Below are 19,920 nucleotides of genomic sequence, written 5' to 3'. Positions count from 1 at the left end.
CTCCCCAGTGAGTTTTAGTATGGAAATCTTTCATAAGTCTCCAAGCCACTGTCTTCAGGAGAACCTTCCTCCAAGCCACTGTCTTCAGGAGAACCTTCCTCCCATCAGGTAGTTCAAGGAGCTGCCTAACCTGTTGTTTGTTTTTGGGAGCCTGGAGAGAAAGAATTCCATTTACCCTCCCTGGGTCTAATTTCTCGCTTTCTTTACTGATCCAGTGACCTAAATACTTCACCTCTTCTTCTACAAATTGCAATTTAGATTTGGATACTTTTAATCCTTGGAGGCTTAAGAAATTTAACAACTTAATGTTTTCCTTTCGTACCATACTAAAGTAACACCTTCCCCCAAGTTATAATCTTTTAAGATGTGTTCGAGGGCTTGTCCAAAGAGGTTAAGGGACTCAGTAAAACCCTGAGGCAAAACTGTCCACCTCAGCTATTGTTTCCTAAAGGTATCTGGGTCTTCCCATTCAAAAGCAAAATAATTTCTACACTCCTCTTTTAGAGGACATGTCCAAAAAGTATCTTTCAAGTCTATTACGCTATACCACTGATTTTCAGGATTCAATTGATTTAAGTAAAGTTATGGGGGTTTGCTACTACAGGAAATCTGGTTACAGTTCTTTTGTTGATTTCTCTTAAGTCATGCACTAATCTATAACTCCCATCTGCCTTCTTAACGGGCAATATTGGAGTATTAAAAGGTGACATACAAGGTTCTAATAACCCCTGATTAAGGAGTCTCTCTATTTCAGGCTTTAAGCCTCTCCTGCCTTCTTGTGGCAAGTGATACTGTTTGATTCTAGTCGGGATCTCTGGGTTTCTAATGGTGACTTCAAAGGGGGTGATATCCAATCTACCCACTGTCTCTGGGGTATACCATACTTCTGGGTTAATCTTTTCTTCATCCGCCACTGTGAGGGGGCATAATCTGACTTTGAGTTCTTTTTCTTCTACTTTCAGATTAATTCTCAATTCTATAATCAGATCCAAGTAAATTATAATCTGCTTCTGGTAATAATAAAAATGTTCTAATCACATATTTGCATTTTGATTCAACAATCACATCATGAAGAACCAGGGCCTCAAATGGTTCACCTTTAGCCCCTATTACACTGATTTTTTTCTGATGATACTTTACAGCCTGGAGGCAGAGCCTGAATGGTAGATCTTTCGGCTCCTGAGTTCACAAGGAACTCTACCTCTTGTCGCTGAGGACCCACTTTAAGTTTTATCAAGGGCTCTTTGTTCTTTGGGTCCCCAGCACATAGAGCCCCTGACCCCACTAATCTTCAGAAAACATTTTCTCATCTTGGATTCTTCTCCAGCAAACCTTCTTCACATGCCCCTTCCTTTTGCAATAAAAACATTCCACTTCCTTCATATTAAAGCAGGCAGAACCATTCAATGAATGAAAATCTCTGATCCCAAAGAAACCATGCTCTCCAGGTAGTCATCACATAAAACATCCATGTTCTGCACAGCTTTATTACATGCAGGTACTGGGGAATGCACAGAACAGTTTTCAGGCTAAAATAATGCAGTTTGCTGCATGTTTGAGTTGTTACACACTCTGCATTGCCTCCTCTCAACCTGAAACTCCTACTCCTGGGTCTAGACATTTAGAGCAAGGGTAGTTTAAATCTACCGAGACTGTTGCCCATGTACTTCCAGATGCAATCAAATAAAGCATCTGGGCAGCTATACCACACTCGCGCTGCGCGGTGTTTACATAGCACATCACAAATTACAAAACTGGTAAGCTCTAGGCCACGGCCTGTTGAGGAGAAAGTCTGCAAAGGGCACAGCAGCATCCTCCTTCTTTGGAAAAGACACAACATTTTTGAGCTGCCTAGTCAGTGCGCTACAATTATGTCAGTTCCCTGTCTTTTGGCTAAGAAGTACAAACCAGATTAGCAGCTCCAAAAGAATGTGGTCTGGGAGCAAATTAGCTTAAACTTGGCTCCCCAGCCCATATACCTGCCTGTATGCTAGAACCCTGATTCTCTTTTTTTTTTTTTTTTCAACTCCTGCCAATGATGTAAGAGAGCTGCCTGCTTGAAGAACAGGCAGCCAGATTAAGCTGCAGATCTGCTCACTTTTTTCCCTCTTGGAGTATTGCTTTCACTCTGATAATGTTTTACTCCGATTTTCTTATTTAAATTGATTCATCACTGTTAAGAAAAAAAAAAAGCTGCTGAAGCTAGCCAAGGGCTTGTATCTATCACAGTGATCTTTTGATCCTTGTCTACAGTCCTTAAAATACCAAGAGGATAGAAAGTTCTAAGCTGTCACCTTCTGATCACCAAGTCAAGCAGGCAAAGGTATACTGAATAATAAACGAGTCAGGAAGAAGTGAAACGACATTTAAATAGATCATTATCTGGGTATCCAAATTGATAACAAGAACAGTACCACCACTTCAAGTAGGAATCCACCTAAACTTTCTGAGCTTCTCTCAGCAATTCCTCTCCCTTGCCAATCTTCTATCTTTTCTAGCTTCTTCCTAATATTCGCCCAAGACTTAGCCACAAACTGACTCTTTAATAATGCCTGCCCCACAGGGGTGGCAGGATCTATTCCCGAGTACAACTGTTATTAATATTCTGCCCTTGGGGAACTGACTCTCTAATTCCTTGAATTATGATCATTCTTAAATCTGCCATGTGGGTTTGGTGGCCTGGGTCTTGATTATTCCAGTTGGGTTTTACCAACAGCCGCTTCTGATCTGCTGTGGGACCCACTTGATGTTGCTGGTCCCAAAGTCTCATACCTGCCCTCCTGATCATATCTCGTTCCTCCATAGTAAATAGAATTCCTAGGATAGATTGTAATTTATCCCAGGTATATAAATTTGGGCCAAGAAACTGGTCCACCTGTTTGGCTACGCCAAGCGGGTCCTCTAATAAGTTCCCCATTTCTTTTTTAAAATCTCTCACATCTCCAGTGTTGAGGGGAACAGCGACATACCCTGCTCCCGGTTCCCCTTGTGCCCCCACTCCTGGCACAAGCATTTCTCTAAGGGGGTATAATCTTCCTTCCTTAACTTTGCTTCGGGTAACCCGCTGAGGGGGTCCGGAAGATTCGGGGTCAGAATCATTGGTTACAAGTATGAGCGGGTTAGAAGGGGGGGGGGTGCTCAGCACAGAGCCCCCTCGAGACAGTTTACTGCAGCCTGTCTCTGAGCAGAAGCCTAAACGCTAATTTGGGGCCCCTCGGTGCCCCCTGCCCCAGCCCCAACCCCCCCCCCCAGGGCAGCTGGGTGCTCAGGACAGGCCCTCCCGGCTGGGGAGTGGGCAGCTCTTCCCCCTCCCCCCTCCCCCACGCTGGGCCAGGCTCCGCAACACTGCTCCAGGGCTCGGCTTGGGCACGCTGCTCGGGTCGGGCCTGTGGCGCCCCGGGAACAAGCCCTGTCCCAGCTGGAGCCAGCAGCGGGAGGAGTTCAGCTGCCCCCTCCCATGGATCCAGAGGGCTTGCTTTCCCTCTGTCCCATCTTCCAGAGTGCCACTTGCTCGCACTCTGGGATTATCAACCTCCTAGTGGGATATCCGGCAATTCTTCCTTGCCCCCACCCATGGATCCAGAGGGCTTGCTTTCCCTCTGTCCCATCTTCCAGAGTGCCTTCTTTCACACACACACACGCTCCCCTTATTCGTGACTCGCTCCTTCGCAGGCTACGAGAACTGCACTACTAAAGGGTCCGCACTCGGGTGATCTCTTCGAGACCTCTCACTCACTCGCACTCTGGGATTACCAACCCCAACCGAACGGATAACTGCACAAACGCAAATACTTACTCCTCCCCGGAGTCTTCGATCGGTCTTCGTGCACAAAATTTAAGGGGTTCTGCAGATTCTTTTGCTCACTCCCGAGTCCGAATTAAAAGGGGTTCAGATATCCAGCGTTTTGGCCACGAGATCCTCAGACTGGGGGTATCTGAAGATAGGGCGCCTCCCCTATCTGGGGTTTCGCACCAAAAGATCTGGATCTGAGTCACGGCACTAAATTTGTTATTGATTAATTGTAATTTAGTGGGAAATAACCACTTCTCAATTTTTAGTGATGAATAAAATTTTATTAGCAAGCGGCGAGTGAGCAAAACAGCGCTGGGTGTGCCGGGAGTCTCTGCTCTACCAAGACACACACCTTACAGGACAGCACTGAGTCCCTTTATAGTGTAGGCTTCATCCATATTCATGATGGGCGTACCCTGAGGGGTCTGCAAAGTTGTAAACAAGTTTCCCGGGCTTTTCTCCTGTTTTCCCGGGCTTTTCTCAGGTTTCCGTCACAGAAGGGGGGATGACTCAGCACAAGTGTTTTTGTAGTGGCTTGGAGATGGGGGCCATTTTAGGTCCCTTCTAACAACTGATTTTAACAATAGAAACTATATACATATATCTTATTTCTTATTTACATAAGAGAATTACAAAACTGTTCGGCCACAACATCCTGACTACAACTTCTTTTTCCCCTTGAGATTTGAATAACAAATACCATATATGTTTTATTGCAACAGGGAACGAGACTTTCTATGTCTGTATGTGGAAGAGGGAAAAAAAGCATCTCTCTCAACTATTCTAGCTAGACATACATACCTCCAAACCAGACAAAACTGGCTTACTCCTCTAACCCAGGAGGGAACACACAGTGTCCATCAGAGGCTAGAAAGGTCACAGAGCTTCTATTTTCCTTCTTCCAAACTAGTCCACAGATGGGAATCGGTGCAAAACAGAAACACACCACACCTTTGGTTTTGCTCCTCAATCACCTTCAGTAGCAGGGAAGTGTATGTCTGAAAGAGCATTTAAGCACAGAGTTAAGTCCAAACACCACAACTAATCTAGAGTTAAGACTTTAGTACTTGAACAACATGACTTTGCTTTCTGATAGATAAAACAAACATTTGCTTAGGTTTTTGATGCTGAACAACATTTAATATGTCCTTGTGAAATTAAGCTGAAACCACAGACAATAAAACTCAAATGCTAATCTTTTTAAAAATACCTTTTTTATCCATGTTTGCAAAGAATCAGAGTCTTGTGTAGAAAGGGGCTGTGCTATAAATGACAAATGTGTTCCTAAAGGCTCCAATTACCTAGTAACAAAGAAGGGAAATAACCAAACATTATGCTAACATTGGGTTGGTTTGCCATAGTTACATCCTCTGATGTTTCTGTGACTGGTGACCTTTCAGAATAAATACTACAGGGAATAGTCTGTTCTGTGAAATGCATTTCATTTTGTTCAAGAGGCCAATTTAGTGCTTTCAGGTTTTCACAAGGTCAATACAATCTATGTACACACAAAAAAAGAAAAACAGAACTACACAGACTTCTGTCTTTTCATTAGATACACTGTGAAAAAAACCCAAAACAATAGAAAGGAACTTCCAGGATCTCTCCCACACAGAAGGCAATTTGCATTTCACTGCAGGAACTTTAGTGTCACCAAAATCTTTGTTTTCTTGCAATAAAACATAACTAATACACACACTTGGTCTAATGGGAATTTAAGACTCAAAGAGACCATCTGGGTCATTGAAACAAGTTCTTTGAATCAATGATTAACCTGAAAGGGTCTAAGAAACATATATGCCAAGTACCACAGAGCATAGATGATGTTCTATTATCTCACAACGTATGACTGAACACCTTGGGACCAAAGCATTATTTTGACACACATAAAGTCCTAATTATACACATTTATCATTCTTTTTAACCCAGAATGGTAAAACAGACTCCTTGATCTCATGAACACTGCTAATCAAATTTGCTGTATTTATCCTTAATTTTGACAGAGAAGTCAGATAAAGAAGCCTCGGAGTTACTTTGGTGCCAGACATTTCACACACGGGAAAAGAAAACAAAAGCATTGTGTAACTCCTGTACAACAGGAGACAGAGATACCTTTTTTGTTTACAAAACCTCTGTATATCCACTGAAAACAGAACTGATAGTGCTAAGACATCAACCCCTCATACTTTTTGTCTGACTGCTCTATATGTGGCAAGCACCAACTGATTTGCGTTTCCTCCCTTTATAAAATTTACTTAAAATACCAAAGGAGACATCTATCTTAATTTCATTTCCTCTTAGAAGGAAAAAAAAAAAAAAAAAGAAAGAAAGAAAAAAAAGAAAGAGAACAAGCACACAAACCAGACAGGAAGGTACAGCTACCCCTGCTGCAGTGGTTATGAGGCATCAGTGGTCATGGATTGCAAGTGAGAAAATCCCCACAAATTACATGACATGATCTAGTCTCCATTCACAAGCACAGCTGCAATCTAGCATAAGCTGGAATTGATACACCTGACCTAAAATCCTAAACCAAGAAAAGCTGCCTGATTTATGACCTCCTTATTATTGCCAGTTTTCAGTCCTTAGATCCTCCCAGAACATATAAACTAAACAACGCACACATAAACCAAGTAATTTTTAGCATGGATTAATTCCCACATTTTGAAGCAAATGCAAACAGCACTGGATAGACACATCATGACTGTTTTCATAGGAGTAGCAAAAACTACCTAATCAATTAAAACATTAAAAAAATATATATATATGAATTTCCTGCAGAGAGAAATAGGCTGGAACCCTACTTTCACTGAATGAGAAAGTCTGTGGTTAAAACATAAAAAAAATATTCTCTGCCCCGATTAAATTTGATTGTAAGCAGACTGATTTCAGTCACAGCACAGACTGGCATAAGGAAAAAGGAAGAAGACATAGTTCTACATTTAAATACTTTGCACTAATGGAGTGCTCTGTACCCACAGGTCTTCAGACACTTCATAAAGTGTGAATAACTGCTCTTCTCATCTCCCATTTAAAGAAACAAAAGCAACAATGCTAAAACAAAAAGTAGTGAGAGAGCTGAGAAAGGACTTGCAGACACGTCTCACCTCCAAACCGAAACACGTATTTGGATCAGTTTGACCCAAAATGAAAATTAAAATATCCATGCCCCCAACTGGAAAATTCAGTTGCAGTATTCCAGAGTCATTCTCCGATTTTTAACTCATTTGCCTAGGCAGGATCAGTGCTGACATGGAAATATGAAAGACTTCTGTTTGAAAAAATCAGAATATCCTGATTTTCTTAAAAGGAATTCCCATTTTTCTCAGCCAGTCACAGATTCAGGAAACACCTTCAGTTCCTGAGAAGTTGTATTCTCAGCAAAATTGGCTATTAATTTAGCAGTGCTTTGCGTTGGCCGATTAGCAGTCAAACCTACATTTCATCAGACAGAACATGCTGTCTTCTATTTGATATGGCAGAGCCCTGGAAAGACTCCTCCTTCATGCTGTTTATTGAAAACAGGATCCATTTAGGTATAAAAACCAAACAAACAAGCAAAAAAAACCTCTTGCAGTTTCAGCAAGTTAACTCATCAGTATTGGCTTCTGTGATAGATAGTAAACTATTTATTCATCAAATTCAGTTAAAACAATGGAGAAGTAAATCACCACCTGAGCTATGTAAAGCTAATATTGCTACATTGTATAAAACTAACCGACTAACAGCAAGCCTTAGCTTAACTAAAATAATAAATCAAGGCTGTGTAGGGGGTAGGTAGAAGATATAGTGGTGCGTCCTTATCAGAGCTTTAACAGAGACATGTAGAGACAAGAGGCAAGCAGAGACCTGTCAGAGAACTACAGAGGCTGCGCAGAAACTTGGGGTGAAAAGTTCAACGGCGAGGAAGAGGAGATACTTCATCTCTACGACCACTATTCAGGACTCTGCGACCACCGCCCAGAACTGTTGAAGTTTACTGCGCAGAGAAACCTCATTAAAATATGAAGCGGGGGTAGGCGGGGATAGATTATGAATATATATGAGAGTTTCATTAATATACATCACTTTGTAACACATAAGCAAGACGAAAAAACTTCGAAAGTGCGCGCCGTTGGTGGAGTTGAACTCCCCGGCCGCCCAGCGCTGTTTTGCTTGTTGCCGCTTGCTAAATAAACAATTGGAATTTTTATTGGCCCTGTCTCACATCAATTTGAGAATTTACCTATAACAGCTTCCTTTGTTGAAGCACCTTGAGCCTATTAGAAACATACACCTTCACTGACATCTTGCTGTTCTGCTTGGAAAATTCAGCAAAAAGCTACCTATTTATCTTTGCATGTACATCCACATAAGTTATGTCAGCTGGCTGTCACCAGTGTGACCAAAGTTCTAGGCACACAGGTTACTGACCTCAAAACACGCTGTTTGAAGTCCTTGTTTGACGTAATTTGTGTTATTCTCTACGTCAATAGCTATTTCATCTGTTGTCTACTATATTTACAACTGAACAAAATAAAGAGAATAGAAACTATTACTCAATGCAGTTTTCCTTAGACATTCTCCTGTCTCACTACAGGAATAATTTCAGCTATGCTAGCAAATATCCTGCCTTTTAAGAATAAGGATGTATAGGTATCTGCAATGAACATGAATAATTTCTAATGTTATTAAAAACTCAAAACTTCCAATTTAAGAATCATAGTTGAGAAACATGAACCCCTCACAAAAATGTGCCTGACTTTCCTCTTCATTACTTCAGCTGAAAATCATTCAGAACTACTACAATAAAATCATGCTCCATATTTTCACTGCACGATGAACATGCAATGTGGAGGTAGTATCTGACTTTTTTTAGGGAAGAGTGTACGTATAGCCAAATGAAACTGCGTTCCCAGCAACCAATAACACTGAACTTTGATATGAATTAATGATACAGAGGAAGGGCAGGAACAAAGGGAACTGGGGGGCAAAGGGGAAGATAAGCAACAGACTTGCCTAAAAAGAGGCCAGAAATCCCAAACTTGTGGTCTGTGTTCTCTTCCCATCAGAGGCAGGCATGGGCATTAGCTGTGGTTTCAACAGATCAGACCTGCATTGTGATATTCCCTTACAAACTGCAGCCAAGGAGGAGGGGCAGGGCAGGGAGAAAAAAAGAAGGAGAACAGAGACAGGGGGTTACAGCCAACAATACAATATATCCATCCCAAGCAAAGATGGCATGGATCTTCTATCATCCCCATGTCAATGTTCTCAATAATATTCATCAAACAATTTATTAAGAATTCTGAGGTGAAAAGTTTGTTCATAGGAATGTTCCTGTGATGAGGCTTTAATAAATCACAGTTCCTGTATGGAAAGAAATACATACCACATTAGACTTCCCTTGTCAAAGTTCACTGCTGAGATTCTTGGTGGCCACAGCTGCTTTAGACACCCAGTAGCTACTACAGCATTCACCTAAAACTGAAACCAAAACATCAGATAAGAAAAATTGGCATGTGTAACACATACTCAAGCAGCACTGTGGCATAATTTGCAGCGTATAGCTACATTTGTTATACCTGAAATCAAGCCTCATGTTTATTTGTAACAGCAATAGCCATCTGATTAAAAAAATAATAAAACTATAGCATCTATTTCTGAATCATTTGTCTTGGATAATTAATTTGCCAAGAGCATGAGTCACCCAGTTAGAAATGAGTTAGAAAATTACTCATTTCTAACTTTATACTAATATTATCCTTAAAATAAAAGGATTCCTCCCTTACCCCTAAATTGTTGCATGTTTTGTTTCTTTTCACAATGCCAAAATCTGCTTTATACAGAATTTTTGGATTGTTGGAATAATTATCTTAGGTTTATAACGCCATTCACCCAGAAAGATCTTACGGTGCTTTATAAATGTCTGTGTATTCTTCAGTGCACCCACATACATGATGCAGTACATGACAGTACTTGGCAACACTATACAAAAGCACCTGACTGGAACTGCAGTCAGATCCTATAATCTGTTGAAACAGCAAAGGGAAACTCAGATGCACAAAACTGAATTACTAACAACAGAATTTTGCTGTTTACAGCTCAGTTTTTGCAAAATGGGGTTTATTCTGACTACAGAGGGTCAGATCAGCCAGTGCTTGGTAACACTCATCATTTCAGTGGAAACCTTTCAATTTCTTCAGATTTCAGCTGTGAGCAAACTTTCAGTAAGGAAGCCTGGCCTGCTTCAAAACTCTTCTCATCCTTGGCTGCAGCATGTTGTGACAACATCAGGGCAGCATTAAATGGAGAACTTTATGCTGAACAACATTTGGAAATACTCTCTCTAACTCTGCAAGTCTGGATATGCCCAAAGGCTGCAATCCAGCCAGCCTCCTGCATATTTGACTCCTTGCTGAAGAATTGCCAAAGATGCAACTTCAGAAGCAATTTAGCCAATCTAAGACTGCCTAATAGATGAGAAGCAGCCCTGCTCTTTTGTCCCACCAGCATTTCTGCCTGCTCTTCTGCTGTCCCAGCACCTGTTTGGCCACATGGATCTACTTGCTGATTTGGCTGAAAATAATGGTATAAAAACATGTTTAAAAAACTAGCTGCTCATTAATCAACCCTTTGAGAAGCAACAGAGACTTCATGAGTTTTCATCATCTTTCATCTGCTGGTGCACTTTCAGGGAAGAAGACTGTGCTTCTCTTCAAGGACTGCAAAGAACACTGTAGTCCCATCGCATGGCACAAATACAGGCTCTTCTTTTCAGGAGTATGACTTCATTCTATGCAGGGCAGATGTCTAGTGTGTATTAAGCTCCCTGCCTTCTGTTTTTCCTACAGGATGGGCAATGGCCAGCCTGAAATACTACTAAAACATAAGCTTACAAAAGAAAAAAAAAGGAAGATGAGCTCAGACCACTCAGACCAAAACAGGAAATGCCCTGGGCCATTTGTTATTGTCAAAGAGCCATTATTTTCAAGTCCTTTAAAGATGTGACTGGTTAAGAAATTTGTTTTCTAAATGTTAATTCCTTGCCCTTTTATCATGCTTTAGGATAACTGTGTTACCCAATATTAGACATTAAATTTAACATCTAAACTAAGAGGCTAGAAAGCAAGGTTCCTCCAGGGGGCAATTCAGGTTATGGTTATATTGCTTAGCTGTACCATGTAGCATAACTGGAAAGAACAAGAGTTTAACTTAGGCCTGAAACTATTCTGAGCATTTCTCACCACTGGCTCTACAGGAAGCCCAAGTTAAAACATCTGAAGGTCAGTGGCATGACTATCCCACTCCAGTCACATCTTCACTTAAGTTCAAGGAGAAGCCCTGAGTGCCCAAAACCATGATGACATTCCGAGGAATGGTACATAACATCAGAGAATGGCACTAGTTTCTGAGGTCAAGACAGACAGTTGACACTTGCCAAGGATAAAAGAAGCTCTGTCTTGGGTGTCAGAGCCAGAAAGATGAGTAATACTACACTGAAATACTGTAATGGCTGCACTGTAACATATCCTGCTCCTTGGATTTAGCCCATGTTACATGAGCAGTAAGCTTCTTACTCTTGAACCACATCTTTTTGAGGCACCTTATATTTTTGAGACACAGAAGTGTCCAGTCTTCTGGCTTCTACACAGAACTATATATACATATATATATGTACACACACCCCCCCCTTTAGTGGAGATCTTTCAGTTTCTTCAGCTATCAGATAAATATCTGATATTTATTTAGATATATCTTGGTATCTTGGCCAGTTTCCCCATTTCAGAATGGCATGACTCTAGATATGTATTGACTTCATGTTCCAATTTATTTACCTTGTTAAGCTTCTAGTAAGAGGACAGCAACAGTTGAGAATGTAATGAGCAACAGAATGCCTTTGGTAAAGTTTTCTGGGCTGTTCTGAGGGCTCTGGGACCATTAGACAGCTATTTACAGCCTCTGTTTTACATAACACTACAAAAGAAGAAACAGTATTCTCAAAAAAGTAATCCTAAGGATTAAAGCTTGAATTTCTTACACCATGAAGAATTTCCATAAGCAGCCTGGAACTGAAATAAAACTTCTGAAACCTCAGTTGAAATAAAATTCAAACATATGTTTCATTTCAGGAAAGTCAATCCTGAGATTTTTACCTTTAAATAATGGTTACCCATGTTGGTATTTACACAGCTCTGTGGATGATTGAAAAAGAATCAACAACACATGGAGAGAAATAGTTTTACTAGTAAGATTTGGAATTCATGCCCAGCCCTTAACCTGGAGGTTTCAAGCTAACATACTGTCTGCAAAAAAAAATAATTAACATCATGTATGGCAAAAAGTGCAAAACAGGCCTAGTCCCAGACTTAGAGATAAAAAGACATTATGCAAATATTTGCAGAACATAGGCACAGGTTTAGAAATTAAAAAAAAAAAAAAAGAAAAAGAAAAAAGGGGACATTTTAGGGAACCAAACAATATTTGGATACACAGTTCAAACACCCTTCATGAAATATAAGCAGCACATATAAAAAACATTTTCTGAAGTAGCCAGTGTTCCTGTACTGTATCTGTCCTTCTGCATTAACCATACCACTCTATTTTTATGTCCAAAGGATGTAACCTTGAAACCCATAGGAAAACTAAGATGGCTGTGTGAAAACAGCGGCAAAGCTCATACTGACTTCTCTAAGTACAGGATTCGATTTATTATTCCAGCTGTATAGCCATTTCTAACAGTATGTCCTGAGACATCAGTAGAATGTCGACTAGGAGAGAAGAATATTACACACCTAGTTGATACCAACCGTCACTCTTTCTGCTTGTGCTTTCTATGGCAAGGTTTTCAGTTATGTGATTACCAGTAACTCAAAAATGCCTGGTTTACATGATTCAGCATGATCACAACCCAAAGTGAGACAGTGTACCGGCTCTGGCTGGGATGGAGTTAATTTTCTGGGGCACATCACAAATGCCCCAGAAACTATATTTAGCAACCAGTTCTACGGAAAAGCCATCTATGCAGACTTTTCTTAAAAATAAGACAGCACACAATTTAAGAGCAGTCATCTTTTCTTGTATAAATACACTTTCACAAAAAAACCTTTGACCGTATATTTTTTAAACAATAGTTTTACTATTCACAACATGTATCTTAAATACCTGATAGCTAAGCTATTTGCTACATGACTATGAATCAGTCAGACAAAACAGACTGAATGTTTTGACATTTGACAACAAATTGCATCAGACATTGACACTGACAAACAAAATGAATCAAACAGACAAAACATTTACAGGACAAATACTTGTGTCACAATGTGAAAACAGTTCTTACCATTTTCTCCAACGGAGGCCACTTTTGCTGTTACATTGACTACTGTGATACTGTGTTGTTTGGCCTGATCAGCCAACTCCTGTCTAAATGCTTCAGCCCCTTTCAGCAATAAAGAAGTAAAATACTTAGCCATCACTGGTGGTCTTACAGCATCTGTGCCAGAGTTACAGAAAGACCCTAGAAAACGCAGAAGAAAAATAAAAGTTGGGTTTTTTTCCCCTCCAGTTAGTAAAGCTTCAGTTTCCTTTGGTAGTAAAACATATAAATATATATATATATGCACATACATACACAAAATATTTCTCAATTATTATTCATCTTGAGAGTCTATTAAATTTTACTCCAGATTGGCAGTTTAAATGAGTAGGGTATGTCACAGAAACATTTAAGAAACATACTTTATCATCATTTATGCTGTGATGATGTTAAAAAGCTCCTGTGAGGTTAAGAATGCACTGTATTAGGCAAACATGAGTACAACTGCGCTAATGGAAGGCCCTAATGATCCTGCCTTGAAAAGCTTCCTAATCATAGTAACAAAAGATTTAAATGGATGGATGGATGGATGGATGGATGGATGGATGGATGGATGGATGGATGGATGGATGTAAAAAATATACAGCACACTAATACTGAAAAAAACTGCATTACTAATTCCTCAAAATATCCAAGCCATTCACTTATTTTAGTTGCTAGAGCCAGTATAGAACACTATTACTGTGAGGCACTTGGTTACACACGCTTCTTTAAGAGCTGTTCGAATTAAAGTGACCTGAGAACCTAAGTACACTCATACACTTGGTAAGCGTAATGATCCAAGACACACAATTATGTTTTCAGGTACATTTTTAAGCCTGTTGATGAGAGATAGAAGTTTCTGATTTCAAAATGCTAGATCTGACCTTCAAAACAGTAATCATTTATATTACCGTATTGCAGAGAATAATCGATTTTGAAACTATTTGGTTTAATTACAAGATTAAAAGGTTGGTTAAAGCTGAAATGATCTCTTTAGCTCATCAGAGAATTATGCAATAAATCAAAGGGTAGAATGAATAACCAGGGTGGAGGGAGAAACAGCAATAGCTTTTTTGTCTCAGTTGCACTCTTTCCAAGGACTAAGTCTTGAGTTATTCAAATTGAACAACATACATCTTAGTAAATATAGTTCAAATCTTCTCCTATGTAAAACAATACAGCTCCTGCTCAAGGAGTAATACTATGTTTGCCATGTACATGCTTTCAAATGAAGCTATGAAGATTTGAAAATTATATGCTGAGCACATGTAGCACATTTTTATAACACAAAACCCTGTCATGGGACCAGGTGGCCTCAATGCATCTATGAAAAGCACACATGCAGCAGTACCTAAACATGCCTTAACACAACCATGCCTCCAGCTGTGAGCTCCCTGTCTCTTCTCTTCTCAGTGAATGACTTTAAACGACCACAGGGCAACAGGCAACCCCAACACCTTACTTGCCACAGCAGCCAGCCCTGGCGCTGGGAAGTCGCCAGAGGCCAAGTGTCAAGGCCCGAGTCCAGCACCAGGCGCTATGGCTTGCCTCCAGCAGCCCATCAGCGATCCCCTCCTTCCTCCCCAGGCCCCCGGCCGGCTATTTCACACTGCCATGTGCTGCTCAAGCCCCCTCTTTGCCGGTGGGTCTGGGATTCATTTTCCAGACTGTATTTTATGCTTCCAGAGCACCTCAAGGGAGCGGCCTCATGACCATCCGCCAACTCCTTCCTCCCACCCTGCCCGAACTCCTGCAATTACTCAGTTAACCAAATTACCCACGAAACAGCCGCAGCATTTGGAGGCTGGCGGCTGGCAGAAAGCCCCTGCCCCTGGGGAAAGGGCCCCGACTACAGATACCGCCGGGGACGGCTGCGGCTCCGGCCCCACACCGCCGCGGGGCTCCAGCCAGCCACCCCCCACCCTGCAGGGCCAGACCCCGCCTGCTCCCGGCCGGGGACGCCCAGCCCCGCTCGGATCTCCCGGGCCTCGACGCTGTCACCTGCCCCCGGGGCGACGCCTCCCGAGCTGGGGAGTGCCCGCGGCAGCCCCCGGGCCGAGCTGCGCTGCCACGCTGGGCGCCTTCTGCCGGGGCTGGGCGCGAGGGCCCGGCGGGGTCGGGGCGGCGGCGGGTGGGCTGTGGCCTCGCTTCGCGCCGAGGCGGCTTCCGCCAGCGCTGCCGGGCCAGCGGGGCCGGTGGGGCCTTGACGGTGGGGCCGAGGTGCTACGGCTGGACGTTACGGCGGGCCTCGCGCTCCGGGCCCCGTCACCTTGTCTCCCGTCGTTAATTTGACGTAAGTTCAGGTCCCTTTGAAGGAAGAGACGCTGTGCTGGCCGACTGACACCGGACCGCAACGTGAATATCGTCTGCTTGCCAGTGACTGCCTCTGCGCCCCTCGGTTCAAGGGAAGGCTTGAACGTATGCACGCTGATGCACAACAATTACACGGACAAACTCAAGTCATTTTTCTCTTAAGTTTGTGCCTTTAAAGCTAATCTTGAGCAGGAAACAAGCAAATAGTTGAAGAATTGAAAGTCAGCTGTGGAAAAAATATATTGGATGAACTGGGAAATGTGACACTGAAGAAGCAGCTTATTGCTTAAAAGACATAAAGGAAAATATACCTATATCAGTAAAGAAGAATGCACAAATCAACAGCCTGCAAAGTCATGAGTTCACAAAATCAGCTGTATATGACTTAGAAATAATGTCACCTGAAGGCAACTGATGGCACTGGGCCAACGAGGGTACCACTATATAGGTTCAAATTAAAGGCAGTGTGAAATGCACCCACAGGACTGTGCAAATCACAAGACAAATGACATGCACTGCCCTGAAAGACAGGTGAAAAGGGGCTGATATGGCAGACTACCAAGAAGGTAACGCAGCACACCATTTTCCTCCAAGGCACCTCTGTGACAAGGAACGGGAGCTTTCCTGCCAGTCAGCTCCAAACAAGCCCTGCAGAAGAAGGACTCTCCTCCAACCAGGATGGGAAGGCAGCGCTGTCAGGGCACAGGGAAGCGCAGCAGAACCAGGAGTGCTGAGGGGAAACTGAAGTGCTTTGTCAGTTCCCCGGGGAAGATGAGTTGAGTACAAAGACGCTGAAGCCAGTTCTGGTTTGGCTGCTGCTCAGATGTGCTGAAGGATGCTGGGCCAAGTCCCAGAAGTGTTGACTGTGTCTCTAATTTCTTCTGACAGCAGTGTAAAAGCTACCCGAGATACGCTGTCTCAGAGGGCATCATCTCATCACTCTGATGAGGAGACTATCCACAACTTTTCAATCCTGTCCCAAATATAAGGAGCATAAGTTTCTAAGGGTAATGACGAGAGCTGTAACAAGTAATTCATAAAAAAAATCTTTTCCCCTTGCAGAGTGGCACCCTTGCTCCACAAGTTATAGAGGACTTAAAAAGAAACATAATCAAATTTCAGGAGCTAATGAGTTAACACTTTTGGCAGCAGATATTTTTGTTGCAACTGGCTGTCCTTGCACAAACTACTTTAAGGAGAATATATTGGTGAAAAGCCATAAAGGTTATTTACATAGATAGAGTTTCATCATCTCCCACTCCAAAACAGGCTGGGTTGGTTATGCTGATGTAATGTTTTCTTTATCATGGTTTGTGTGAGGCTAGGAGCACATGTTAGATTGTGTTTTGCTCTTTTAGTATGTTGATGGTAGTCCTTTGAGATACTAGTTTAAATTATGCAGCATGTGCAGTATTTTAAAATCAGTTTCAGAAATCTAATATTCAAACAAAACCAAAATACTGCTTGTACTATGAGCTTTGTTATGCCCCAAGTTCTGCAGAAAACAGCACCCAACATTTTTAGGAATATACCTTGAAAAATATTCCGAGAAGATCTTCAGTTTTCCTTTTCAACAAGTAGAAGAGAACAACTTTCAGGTTTGCTCACAGGAGCTAATTTTCCCCTTTATTTGAGAACCATTCTCAGTCCCTTCCTGGTATGAAAAAGGTGGTTTGGCATTAGGTTAGTTCAGTAGTTTGAATTCACTGTTCTGTTCAGGATAGAAACTAAAATACTTTTTAAAAAGTTAGCCTAAGTCTTAAAGAATGTCTACAAGAGCTTTTCGGTTTTGTTTGGCAAGCAATTTCAAATCCAAAATCGCATCACTTTCTGCTGTTAAAACACACCGACTCTTGCAACATGGCCTGCATCTGAACTGAAATCAAGCACACATCTTTTACTGATACGACACAACCTCTGTTTAACGAAAGATGGGATATAATCTTAAAGACAACCTCATCAAAGCAGCTGATACAGGATCTGTGTAGAATTATTCTTTTACAGAATTGCTTGCACTAGCTGGCATTTTCTTCAAATGAAAGACAAACGTTTGGTTTTGGTAGTTATTGACTACTTTCAAGTTACTTTTCCTTTTATTTCAATTTAAAACAGGCAGACATTCTTTATTAAAGTTCAAAGAATTCCTGTCTGAGTCTAAAGAGAAACTTATGGTGATTTTTGTTACCTAAATCCGTACATTTCCATACCCTGACATTCTAGAAAAGGATGATCTGTTTGGCATTATGATACTGTTTTGAAAATGAAGCCAAAGGATTTCTCTTACTGATGTTTAAGAAATTAAATCCCTATCATGCAAACCTGGTACCAAACAGTAATTTCCACCTGGGGAAAGTTTTAAACAAAGATACCTTACAAAGTGTTTTCTACAGCTGTCACTCTGTCAGTATTGTAATCCAGGATGAGGAACAAGACAGCCTGAATTTAAAATTGGAGTTTCCCAATTGTGCTGATCCCTGCTCCGATATAGGGCATCTGCAGCTTGAGCACGTCACCTGGCCTCTTCCCTTTCACTGCCTGCAAACAGTGATTATATACAGACTGCAAAGCCTCAGCTTGCCTCTCAGCCTGCAGAACGCCTGTGGAAACAGCATCACTTTCATCACCCAGAGTATCGACAAGCTCGAACTTACATACATCCTTCTGCCAGACCTGAGGGACCAAAGCCCGGGCACTGCAGACGGTGAGGCAGGCAGGTGAGGGCAGGCTGCGGGGCAGGCCCGGCGAGGCCAGGGCGCCTTCCCGGGGCAGCCGAGGTCGTGCTGCCGCTGAGAGGGCGGGCCCTGGCGGCTCTGGGTGCCTGCAACACAGAAGCCTCAGAGAACACCCCTCGCAGCGCAGCGCGCCCCCACTGCGAAGCCCAGCCGCCGCCTCAGAGGAAACCTCCCCCCCGCCCCGCCAGCCGGGCTGCCCGGCCCGGCCCGGCCCGGCCCCGCCGCGTGCCCCCCCCCAGACTACATTTCCCGCCGAGCCTTTCGCCGCGGCAACGTCCGCCCTCCCTCGCCGGCGGTCGCGTGACGGCGCCGAGCTCTGCCATTGGTCAGATTTGAAAAGAATCGCGGCCGTGCCTTAGTTTTGTTGGTGAGTCGCAACGGTTGCTAGGGCCGCTCAGCAGAGCCGAGCGGCTCTCGCCTGGCGGAGGTCGGTGGCTGGGCTCGCTCAGCCTGCCGTGCGCTCTCCGGTAAGGGGTTGTGGGGCTGTCGGGCTGCCGGCCGCTCGCTAGAGGAGGGAAGGAGGCGGCAGTTTCGACCTCGGGGTCGCGGAGCTGGGAAGCGGTGCTGGGGGGGTCTGCGTGGCGGGCGGTGCTGAGGCCTCTTCCCCTCGCTTCTCCCCTGGCACTACGGTGGGTGAAAACTTGTGGAGCGGGGGATGTGTGTGTGAAAACTTTTAGGTACTGCTGAGGGGCGTGCAAGTCACGGGTAGCGTCCAGGGCTATGACCAGGCCATGCGGCAGTGTCCCGTAAGAACGGGACAACACTGCGAAGCCTTGCAGTGAGAGATTGGTAATTGCGGAGGAAAACTTTTCTTTTAAATTTTTTAAAGTGTAAGTACTGATGCGTTATGTTTCTTTATAAGCTGCCAGCTGTGAGGTTTGGAGCCTTTTCAACCCTTGTGCTGTCTGACAGTGCTACAGGTTGTGTGTGTACTGTTATAGACTATCTTGCCAAAATGATGCAAGTTAGGACTAATTAAATTTCAATTATTTATTTTAGCAAGCGGCAATAAGCAAAACAGCGCTGGGCGGCCGGGGAGTCCCTGCTCCACCAACGGCGCGCACTCACTTCCCGAGGGTCCGTCTTTTTTATATCCTCCGCCTTCCGTTATCGGGTCTCTCTGAGAAGGTGTATCCTGCGTCTGCGCACTTTGCAGCTAGGGGGTCGCTCCATCCGGGTCTTCCTCACGTCACCAGCTTCTCGTATTTCCTACTTTCCTGAGAGTGGCTCACAAAGTCTTTGTTTATATCTTACAGAATATAGACACTACCCCCTTTTTTTTTTTTTTTTTTTTTCTTCTTCTCCCCTTTGTCTTTCTCCCCTTTGTCCTTCTTCCCTTTCTCCCTCTTTTCAGTCTTTTGCCTAGTAGGAGTCCTTGCTTCAGCATTTCAACTTAGATAAGCACTTACAGTCAGTTAGTCGTTACACAGTGTAATAGTTAAGATTAAGCTTAGGCCAACATAGTTTATGGAATAACATGTCACGAGCTCCCAGTATCTTCAATGGAATTTGATGAACAAACAGTTTACTGTCTATCACATGTACCGTGACCAGGTTTTGCTTTGTGTGCCATTCTGGATACCCTTCTCTTAAGGTGTCTGCAGCTCTAAACTCTGTTGTCACGATAAGCAGAATTACAATAACGTATCCCAGTATACAAGTACATTTTAGAGGCTACAGCCGGGCAGTATACCTGTTTACCCCAGAACATCTAAGGTAATTACAGTGCTGTATGACACAATGTG

General features: G+C 42.9%; 1 long non-coding RNA gene and 1 pseudogene across 1 annotated transcript in view; one reads left to right on the top strand and one right to left on the bottom strand.

Annotated features, from left to right (window-relative positions):
- LOC141938491 (uncharacterized) overlaps nt 1-18,133 on the bottom strand; it is a 31,632-nt gene extending 13,499 nt beyond the window's left edge. Inside the window, exons 1-6 of the long non-coding RNA XR_012627310.1 lie at nt 18,095-18,133; nt 16,976-17,097; nt 13,113-13,289; nt 9,165-9,259; nt 8,792-8,910; nt 4,595-4,791 (exon numbers count right to left, since the gene is read on the bottom strand). This is a non-coding gene — a long non-coding RNA (uncharacterized LOC141938491). The remainder of the gene's footprint in view (nt 1-4,594; nt 4,792-8,791; nt 8,911-9,164; nt 9,260-13,112; nt 13,290-16,975; nt 17,098-18,094) is intronic.
- Nucleotides 18,134-18,571: 438 nt separating this feature from the next.
- Nucleotides 18,572-19,920, top strand: part of LOC141938490 (kinesin-like protein KIF20B) — a 38,714-nt pseudogene continuing 37,365 nt past the window's right edge.

This window comes from Strix uralensis, unplaced genomic scaffold, assembly GCF_047716275.1.
Source record: "Strix uralensis isolate ZFMK-TIS-50842 unplaced genomic scaffold, bStrUra1 scaffold_94, whole genome shotgun sequence".
In the NCBI taxonomy this organism is placed as follows: Eukaryota; Metazoa; Chordata; class Aves; order Strigiformes; family Strigidae; genus Strix; species Strix uralensis.
This window is presented reverse-complemented; position numbering and strand designations above follow the sequence as displayed.